Genomic DNA, 10,444 nt, shown 5'->3' with positions numbered 1-10,444 from the left:
AATGTTTCTTCTAGATCCTAATTTCACTTTTTTTTTTTTTGATAAAAACTCAGAAGTGGAATTGCTGGATCTTATGGTAGTTCTATTTTTAATTTTTTGAGACCTCTCTATACTGTTTTTTATAGTGCTGCACCATTTTGCTTTACCACCAATAGTGTAGGAAGGTTCCAATTTCTCCACGTTCTCACCAACACTTAATATCTTTTGTTTTTTTGTAATGCCTGTCCTAACAAGTGCGAGGAGATGACTCATTGTGGTTTTGCTTTGCCTTTCACTAATGATCAGGGAAATGTAATACTTTAATGAGAGATATAACTGATTTTTCAAAAGCAACTTAAAGTTATTGATATCACAACAATATCTTACTCTTCACTATAGCCATCAGTCAATATAAATTACAAATTTTTACAAAGTTGTAGTAATTCACGTTGATAATAATTTTCAAATTATATATGTTATCTGGAACAGTATTTCTCAAACTATAGCATGTATTTGAATCATCTAGAGATCATGTTAAAACGCAGATTCTAATTCAGTAGGTCTGGTGGGGCCGATAATAGTGCTGTTGCTAGTCTATGGATTATACTTAGAGTAGCAAATATCTAGAACAATGAAAAGGCCATGATGTTCTTCATTAGCATAAGTTTTTCTTTCAAAGACAACATTATTATATTCCATATAGGAAAAATTTGATTTTGAAATTCAGTTTTAGATCATAGACAGACTGGTAGTGAGACTTATAGGTGGATGAAATTTTCTTCCTCTTTTTGGTAATTTAGCATTGGAGAAGTTGATGTCAGAGTCAAGAAACTGCAGTTGGTTTAACATCAATGATATAATTCTAGTAAACAATATTACTTCATGTTTCTTCACAGAATTTCTTACTCCTTTTGATTTTTCCAAGGACACTATTGATTGAATTTTGGCTCCTGTACATTTTACAGATAGCATTAAATGATACCTAGTTATCAGGAGGTTGCAATATTTTAACAGTAGTTTATTTTTGTACTGCCAGAATTTCCATAACAAAAAATAATCAATTGCCATAGTAAGTGGATGATCACATAGTAATCTCTAATTTATGTCTGAGTAACACTGACTTTGTATATTGTTAGTGGGAAATGAATATTGTTGTTACAGTGATTTATGTTGTCCTGAATGTACTTGTAGATTTAAGTTTCAGAATTCAGAAATATTAGTAAACAAATAACAGATGATATGGACTGTGTTATACAGCTTTACATTTAATCTGTGCACTAATACCAAATAGAGGACTTTTTGCTCACATTTTCAGATATTTACCTGTCAGTACACTAGTCAGAAATGTAATTATTTGTGTAAAAAAACAGGTTATTTTAGATGTTTGACCAGCAAGGCCTTTTGATTATCAAACTTGTTTGTCCTTTGTTAGAGAATGCTGGAAATATACTGATTTTTTAAGAACAAAATATAGAAGTGCTCTATGCTAGAAAACTGTCATAATAAATAGAAAAATTGCCCAATTTTTGAGTCAATAAGGTTATAATCAAAATTGGACAATAGTTCATAATGGTAAAGCTGTCTATGGAGTGAATGTTGCCTCTTGAATATGGAGCCCCTGTGCAAGTGCATAAATGAACAACCCTGTGTTCTTGGCTGCTTCCCTTGCATGTTTCCCTCATATTGTCCCATAATGAGACTGCAGTCGTACTGGTTTCATCTGCCATCTCCACTTTCCAAATTAACCCCAAGAAGTTAGTTGTAGAGAACTAGGTAGGACACTTGAAGTATAACGTAGTTACCACAAGCAATAATGATAAGATCCATTTGGGTTTCTATATGGAGGCTTCTTAGAGAGGGAGCTGATTTTGTCGGTCCTCCATCTGCAGTGTGTGTAGGTCAGCTCTTGAACAAAAAGAAACTTTTGAGCAGGTCTTTGCACAGTGGTCATTTAACATTCTATTTGTTGGTAGCAGAAAGAGGTCTGTGTCTTGAGCTCCATAGATTTATCCCACCGCAGGACCACCCAGTACTCTACACAAAGGAAGTCAGACACAGAGTTCTTCCTTGCCTTGGCTATATCCCAATATTTCGGCCACATTCCATCTTAATTTCCATGTTGCCTTGACTAGAAATGCAAGTGCATGATAGAAATGTTGTATTTGGAAGGGACCTGTGGAATCACCAAGCTCAACTTCCTCTCCCGTGCAGGAATCCCCTTACTAGCTTCAATGATCACTTACCTTCTAGTTTCCAGGAGCCCATTTGATTTCAGCCCATTACAGGAGCCCAGGTCTAAATTCTAATTCTCCATATACTAGGTTCTCTTAATTATCAGTTAATTAATTGTTTCCTTATAACTTCATTTATTCAAATTATTTTTTTTGGAATAGCACAGACTTTGATTTTCTTCAAACATATTTACAAAATTGATATTTAAAGTCCACATATAGCTATAAAGAAATGTATAGTGGCAGAATATAGGATGAGAGAATTTTAGAATTGGAGGAAATTATATAATAATTTGTATTTGATTTTCTTCATTTATCCCTTTTCAACAGATGTTTACGTAAACTTTAAATCCCTTGCATACTTTAAATATCAAAAGAAAATCTCTTCTAGCATGTTAGATAAGAGCTGAATTGTTATCAGATACCACTGAAAATAAATGCTCTATAGAATGTAACTGATTGTGTAGAAATGTTCAAGGTCATTCAGTGTAATTAACAGTAAAGTCAATCAATACATCCTGAAAGCAGTGGATGCCCATGGAAATAATTAAGCTAATTGTCTTTGGGGAATCCATCTTGCAGATTTCTTTTCCAATTTGCCATGCTCTGTCCAAGGCTGTCTTTCCCCCTCCTTATAGTTCTTTTTATGTTTTCACTTGAGATCTATAAAGATCCAGTCAGAATTTAAATTGGAATGATTCTTGTGGGAAATTTCCTTTTTTCCCTTTAGCCAGGCCCATTTTTTTTTTTCCTTCATGAAAGATTTGGGATTAGCTTGAGTAAATCATGATCATTATGGTCTTCCAGCATACTCACAACAGCAAAGTGAGAGTTTGTGCTGGCTGGACAGTTTTGATGGCAAGTTGCACGTGGGTGAGCCATGCTACTGAGAACTGCTGTATGCTGGGCATCTGTCCGATAAATTTGGGCCCACCCTTCCCCTCAATTACTCTTGGTAGGGAGGATTATTGGCAGAGTATAAAAGAGGGAATATCTCAACATGGCCATGTAGGGCCCATGGATGTTCTCAGAGGACTCTTTCCGGAGAACGCACAGAGATACCAAGGCCTGAGGTATTACTTATAGTTTTCCCAAAAAGTTTTATCTACCTCTCAAATGCATAATCCAGAATAATTCTCATGAGACATTTAGTAGGCAAGTTGGAATCATAGTGAAAGGAAATACTCATGGTTCTACAATTTCTTTGATACTTCTTCCTTTCAACTACCTGTGCCTGTATACAAAAGACAAAGGAACAAATACTAAGTGAATGTCTGGATCATTCTTGCAGGGAAATGATCAAGCTAAGAGAAAACCCCTCCCTCTAATTTCTAACTTAATTGAAGAGGAAATATGAGAGAATTATGTGCAAAAAATTATTCAAGCTCAATATGTTTTTTTGAAAAGGCCAAAAATGGGGGGTTAGTTAGATCAAGTTTTATGTGCATTGCAATAATATATTTTGAATAGTTCCAGTTGTAAATATTTTGTCCCATTAGCTTATTAACTCTATCAATCACCTAAATGTTCTGATGATGCAATTTTTTGGAAGTTCTAAACTATTTTTAAGTGGACTCTTTCTCCTGAAATGATACCGAAAGTCAGATCATATGTTCTGTTTATGGTTCAGAAATTTGGTCACTATTAAGTCAGAGGAGAAATCAGGATACTTTTTGTTTTAAATTAGAAAAGTGAGTTATGTTAGAAATGCAACATAGAAAAATAAGAAAAAACAAATGATTGAAAAAGGCACATTGTCAGGACAACTGAGTAGTCAGATATGCTTCCCTTTCCACCTGTGCCCCGTTCCAATCTAGCCCAGGAGAAAGTCGTAGTCCTAGATATGAGGGCACATCTGAGGGGTTACCACTGTACACTTCTAATCACCCTGGGGCCTGGCTGTTGTCTGGACAGTGAGGGATCCACCGCTAGAATCACATCTTGAAGAGCTTACTTTCTAGAACAGTTGCTTTTCCTTTAATTTTCTTTAGCATTTTTTCTCTTTGCTAATTCTTGATGTCTGTTTTTATCTTTCTTATGTCTTTACTTCTGCTTGCTTAGGGTTTAATTTGCTCTTCTTCTTATAGTTTATTAACATGAAATCTTTTATCATGGATTTTAGATCTTTCCTCTTTTCTATAAGCACATATTTTCTCCCTTTAAACAATTCATTAGATGTGTTCCACAAATTTTGATATGTTGTATTTTTAAACTTTCCATTCAGTTCAAAATATATTCTACTTTTTTTGTGTGTTTTCCTTTGATCCATGCCTTATTTGTAGATATGCTGTTTCATATCCAAATACTTGGAGATTCCCAGAAATTGTTATTAAAATTTCTGGTTTAATTCTATGGTGGTCAGAAAAATACTTTATATAGTTTCAGTCTTCTAATATTTTCAAGATGTTATGGTAAATAATACTGTTTTCTACTTATTGTTCAGGAATATGCACTTAAACAGAATGTTAATCTGTTGTTTATTGGTATAATTTTCTATAAATATTAATTATCAAGTTGGTAATATTTTCTTTTCTCAAGTCTACTTTTCCGAAATTAGTATAATCATGCCACTTTTCTTGTGACTAATTTTTGCATGTTATATCTTTTTCCATCCTTGTAATTTTAATCTATTAGCATTTTATATTTAAATTGGATTTCTTATAGATATCATGTAGTTGGGGCTTCGTTTTCTAGCCAATTTAAGATTTTTTGCCTTTCAATTCAGTATTTAGACTATTCACATTTAATGTAATTAGTTATAGGGCTGATTTTAAAGCAACCTTGCTACTTGTTTCCTATTTGTCTTTTCTGCTCTTTGTTCGTTTTTTCTTGTTTTTATGTTTTCCTTTGGTTTAGTTGAATTTTTAAAAAACTTGGGATGCCTGGGTGTCTCAGTTGGTTGGGTGTCTGCCTTTGGCTCAGGTCATGATCCTAGGGTCTTGGGATTGAGTCCCACATGAGGCTCCTTGCTCAGCGAGGAGCCTGCTTCTCTCTCTGCCTGTGGCTCTGCCTGCTTGTGCTCTCTTTCTGACAGATGAATAAATAAAATCTTCGAAAAAAATAAAAATAAAAAACCTATAGCATATCAGTCTCTTAGAGAAAGCTCTGTTTTATTTTTATATTTTAATATTGCTTACTCTAGGGATTACAATATACATCTTTAATTTATCACAGTTTACTTTCAAATACTGTTATAATATTTCCTTTCTACCGTAAGAGCCTTACAAAAATATACTTCCATTTATTCCCTCCCATTTGTTGTACTATTATAGTTATACATTTTAATTTTACATTGGCTATAAACCACACGACCCAGTGTTATTATTTTTGCCTTAAAATGTCAATGGCCTTTTAAAGAGATTTAAAAATGAGATAAAATACATTTTTGTTAACTCATATGTTTATCATTCGGCACTCTTGATTCCTTTGTGTAGAGTTAAATTTTCCTCATTTTTCTTCTGCTTAAAGAACTTTCTTTAGCATTTCTTGTGGGGAAGGGGCTAGAGATAAATTATCTCAACTTTTATTTTTCTGAAAAGTCTTTATTTGCCTTTATTTTTATAAGATTTTTTTTCTGGCCAAAGAATTCTAAGTAACAAATTTTTTTTGTTAAAGTTATTTTTTTCTTTCAGTATTTTAATGTCTCTCCATTATCTTCTGGTTCAAACAGTTTTTGATGATAATGTTGTCATTTCAATTTTTGCTCCTTTACACATAGTGAGTCTTTTTTCCTTCTGGCTCTTTTTAAGATCTTATCAATGGGTATTTTGTAATTTGATTCTGATATGCCATGGCATTGCTTTCCTTTTATTTCTTTTGGTTGGCAGTTATTGAGCTTGGATCTGTGGATTTATATATTTTTTCATCAAATTTCGGAGAGGTTATTTTTTGTTCATTTTTTTTTCTTTTCACTGCCCTTCTTCTTGTACTCCAGTTATATATGTGTTTGAATGCCTGAGATCGTTCTACAAATCACTGATTTAAAAAAAAAATTACTACTTTTAAGTGATCTCTACACTCGATGTGGGGCTCAAACTTACAACTCCTAAATCAAGAGTCATAATGCTCCACCAATTGAGCCAGCCCCCAGATCACTGACTTAAAAGTTTTTTTTCCTTCATGTTCATTTTGGCTAGTTTCTATGGCTATGTCCTCAAATCTACTGAACTTTTCTTTTGCAGTATCAAAATATGATGTTAATTCCATCTAGTTATTATTATGTTATTATTATTCTATCTAGTTACTATATTCTATCAGATATATTTTTCATCTCTCAAACTTTCGTTTGGCTCTTTCTTAATATCTTCCATTTCTCTCCTCAGCCTGCTGACATTTTCTCTCCTTTCTTGAAATATGAAGCATTTTTAACATCTCTGTCTACTAGCTCTATTATCTCTGTTTCTGAGTCTGTTTCTATCGATTGATATTTCCTCTTATTATAAGTTATAGTTTCCGTGTTTTGCATACCTGGTAATTTTTTATTGGATGCTAGACATTGTAAATTGCACATTTCTGGTGTTGGATTCTGTTTTTCTTTCAATACTACTGAATTTAATTTTGGTGTGCAGTACAGTTACCTTGTATCAGTTGAAGTGTTTAGAGGTTTGTTTTTAATTTTGTTAGGCTTTTAATCAATGACTGATATTACCCCACTACTTAGGTAATACACTTTTGAAAATTTTATTTGAAGCCTCATCTATTACAAGGTCTTTCCACTCTAGCTGGTAGGCACACAAACTATTCCCTGCCTTGTATGCTTAGGAAATTGTTTCAGCTACTCCCTTCTAGGGGCTTTTCCTCAGCCACAAGCTCAAAAGGACCCCTCTGCAGATTTCTAGAGCTCTTTTTTTTTGTGTGTAGCTCCCTCCTCTCCTGTAATCCAACCTACAAATTCTGGTTGTCTTGATTTTCCTGAACTTTCCTCTCTGTCTCCTCAACTTAGCAAGACTGGCTGGCTCTGTGTTGAGCCCCTCCCCCCACAGCTCCCTACTGCTGCCTCCTAACTGCCTCCCAGGACATAAACTTGGGCAATAGTAGGGCTCATCTTTCTTGTTTCTCTTCTTGCATGGATCATAGTCCTATATTGCTTTTTGTCCAGTGTCTGAGAATTGCCATGTCATATATTTTGTCTGATTTTCTAGTTGTTTATAATATAAAGATAAATCTGGCTCATGTTATTCCATCTTGACTACTAGCACAACCTGTATCATTTTTAGAAATATACAGTTTTGATAAATTGTACTGATTAGAGAATACACTCTATATTATTTCAAATGTTTTGAAAATGTTGAGGCTTGTTTTAAGGCCTTTATGTCTTTTTTCTCTGCTCTATTAACTGTTGAAAAGACGTGCCATGATTCATAGTATGATTATGAATTTATCTATTTCTGCTTATCAACCTTTAACATTTTGCTTTCAAAACTTAGGTTTATGTTATTAGAGTTATTAAAATTATGTTATTAGTTTTTATTTAATATTGCTCTGTGTTCCTTGTGGAATGAAACTTTTGGAATGTGAGTGACCATTTTTATGATTAGTAATGTTTTTTGCCTTAAAGTCTATTTTGTCTAATATTAATATAACTTTTTGTTTTCATAGCATATCTTTTTTTATTCTGTTACTTTCAACCATGTACTATACGTTTTAGATAATTCTTTATATATATATGACATATACATATATATATCTGATATGGTACTTTTTACTTTTTGATCTCTCTGATATGGTACCTTTTACTTTTTAATTGGAACAGTTAGCCCATTTATATTAAATGTAGTTACCGATGTATTGAATTTAAAGCTAGAGTCTTAATGTGCTTTCTATTTGTTCTTTTTTTCTCTTTTTTGACTTTAAGTGCTAATTATTTTATTATAAAATTTCACATAAAATAAGAATTACTATAAATGCAAACTATATCCAGTCAATTTAAATAGAACCAAACCAGGTATTAATATTTCAAATGAAAAGTAAAAAAGAAAAAAACCTCTTCACCTTATATGTGATTATTCATGTTTCAGATGTATGTTGCTTGCTGGAATGGCACTTTTTTCTTAGAAATAGAGCAGTGACTTCTATTAAACTTAAGTATGCTATGAAATAGTAAATATTATTTAAAAATCTCACATGCAAGCAGGTTATAAAACTTAAGTAAGTTTTTACAAGTAAGCACAACTGATTACTGGAACCTTTTTCATATTTAAAAGCTCTAAAAATATAGGATATGAAATGTGTCTGGAAATAACTAGCCAAACGCCAAGTATCTTAAAACTCAGCTTTTAAGATAGAATTACAGCATAAATAGAATATGCAATCAATAGAAGTTTTCATGCACAAACAAGTTTTATCAGTTACTTTTAAAAACAAAAGAACCTGCATTTCCTCAGATTCTTCTTATTCAGTGCTAGAACTTAAAAAGATTTTTAACACCCCCAAGGGCCAAAAACCACTTAAATTTCTTTTAATGTTAAAATTACGAAGTTTTCTTTTTTTGAATTTATAGAAATTTACATTTGAAAGCTTCTAGAGAAGAATCTCTAATATTCATACATTTTTTTTCATTGAAATGTAAATAATTATGTCTCAGGATCACCATTAACTGTTCAAAGAAAGTTAACAGTCTCTGGGAAATTCCCAAAAGAGCTCAGGCTTTAGCTTTTACAAGTAAGCTCTTAAAACCATTGTTGTGAAGAAAAACTTACACTGCTAGGCTACTGTATCACATTCTTTGTTCATTTAAAGTGAGATTTTGTAGTCACTCAGTGATGAACCATTTTTATTTGGGTCATATTTTCTAAACATAGGTCGATGCCAGGCAGAGAAATAAATACCTGTTTGTATTTAAATAGTTTCAAACTAGTGAATTGGGGGTTTATTTATTTAACTTGTCAAAGTTAGCTGTTGGCAATGTATATTGTTTTTCTAAAATTGTGTTCAAATTTCACACATCTGTCACCTCATGAAAAGGACTTCAATTTGACTAATATGAACTAAAACTATAATCAAACCCAAAACCTCACTTCGACAAATAATCATCCTATTTAAACAGTGACTCACAAATTTGCTATTTTTTTCTCCATTTCTGGTAAAAAATTAGAAAGCATAAAAAATATATAATGCATAGAATGACTTTCTCAAAAAATTACTGTCTTAAAAGTGCACAATGAGCATGTTTTGTTAGAAATATTTCTTCTAAGAAACTAGCTATACAGAAAATAATTGTGTATGGCCTTTATATTCTTTCTTGTCAAAGACTTTCCTGTGCCATTCCTCTACTACAATTTCAAATTCAATTTCCAATAATCTGGAAGATGGAAAGGATAAGTATTTTATCATTATTCAGTCACTTTCAGGCAGCAAAATTTTAAAGTGCATCTCATATATAGTGGAAACAGCTAAAATTGCAAAATATTGCCACACGCACAGGACATAACAAAGTTCAAGGAGATTTTGATGACAAAAGCAAGTAGTCCTGTAATCAACATAAATTGGTGGTAAAAGATTAATTGAGATCTTTTATCATGATCACAAAGAAAAATCCAGAATAAATATTGCAGAATCGAAAGCATGAGGCACCTTATAGGTTCATCTGTGATGTCACAAACCTGTTGTTAGAAGCACAGATCAGAATCTGAATTCTTAATTTCATTTGCTTGTTATCTCTAACTTTCTTGATTCTTCTATGAGTGTAACAAAGCACTTTGGTGAAGAATCCTACCGCGAGACTTTCTGTATGTTGCTTCTTCATGTAACTTTGTCATTAAATCTTTCAGCTCTTCTGGAATAACTTAATTTGCTGCTGCTACCGGCTCATATTTTCCTCTTTACTTTCTGAGGAATTAAAATCAGAAGGAACATTGGCAGGGTCTCCTAAGTAGTCCCTTTATCTGCTGTCTTTTCCAGGATATAAGAAATGCCTATCTTGAATGTGATGTGCTTATCATAACGAGTTTGTTGAAATGATTCATGAATGAACTGGGACATTCCACATATCATCATAGTACCTGTGTATTTTAAAAAAGTGAAGAGATTCTTTGAATGCTTGCTTTCCCCAGCAAATTGATTTGGTGTCAACTCTGATAGCTGGAGACCATGATGGGCACAGATCCTTAGTAGAGAACCTTTAGCCAGAGAAGTAACCTTATGTCCTACAGACTCACCGCTTTTGGACTTCTTGACTTTGAACTGATTTTCTTAATTATTACTTTTTTCTTCCTAACTTTTAGTTGGAAGTCTTA

At 32.8% G+C, this 10,444-nt stretch overlaps 1 pseudogene; it reads right to left on the bottom strand.

Annotated features, from left to right (window-relative positions):
- Window positions 1–9,545: 9,545 nt before the first annotated feature.
- LOC109489183 lies at window positions 9,546–10,174 on the bottom strand (annotated as a pseudogene).
- Between the last annotated feature and the right edge of the window lie 270 nt (window positions 10,175–10,444).

This window comes from Ailuropoda melanoleuca, chromosome 20, assembly GCF_002007445.2.
Source record: "Ailuropoda melanoleuca isolate Jingjing chromosome 20, ASM200744v2, whole genome shotgun sequence".
NCBI classification, from domain to species: Eukaryota; Metazoa; Chordata; class Mammalia; order Carnivora; family Ursidae; genus Ailuropoda; species Ailuropoda melanoleuca.
The sequence above is the reverse complement of the archived record's forward strand: the minus strand, read 5'-3'. Positions and strand labels throughout refer to the sequence as shown.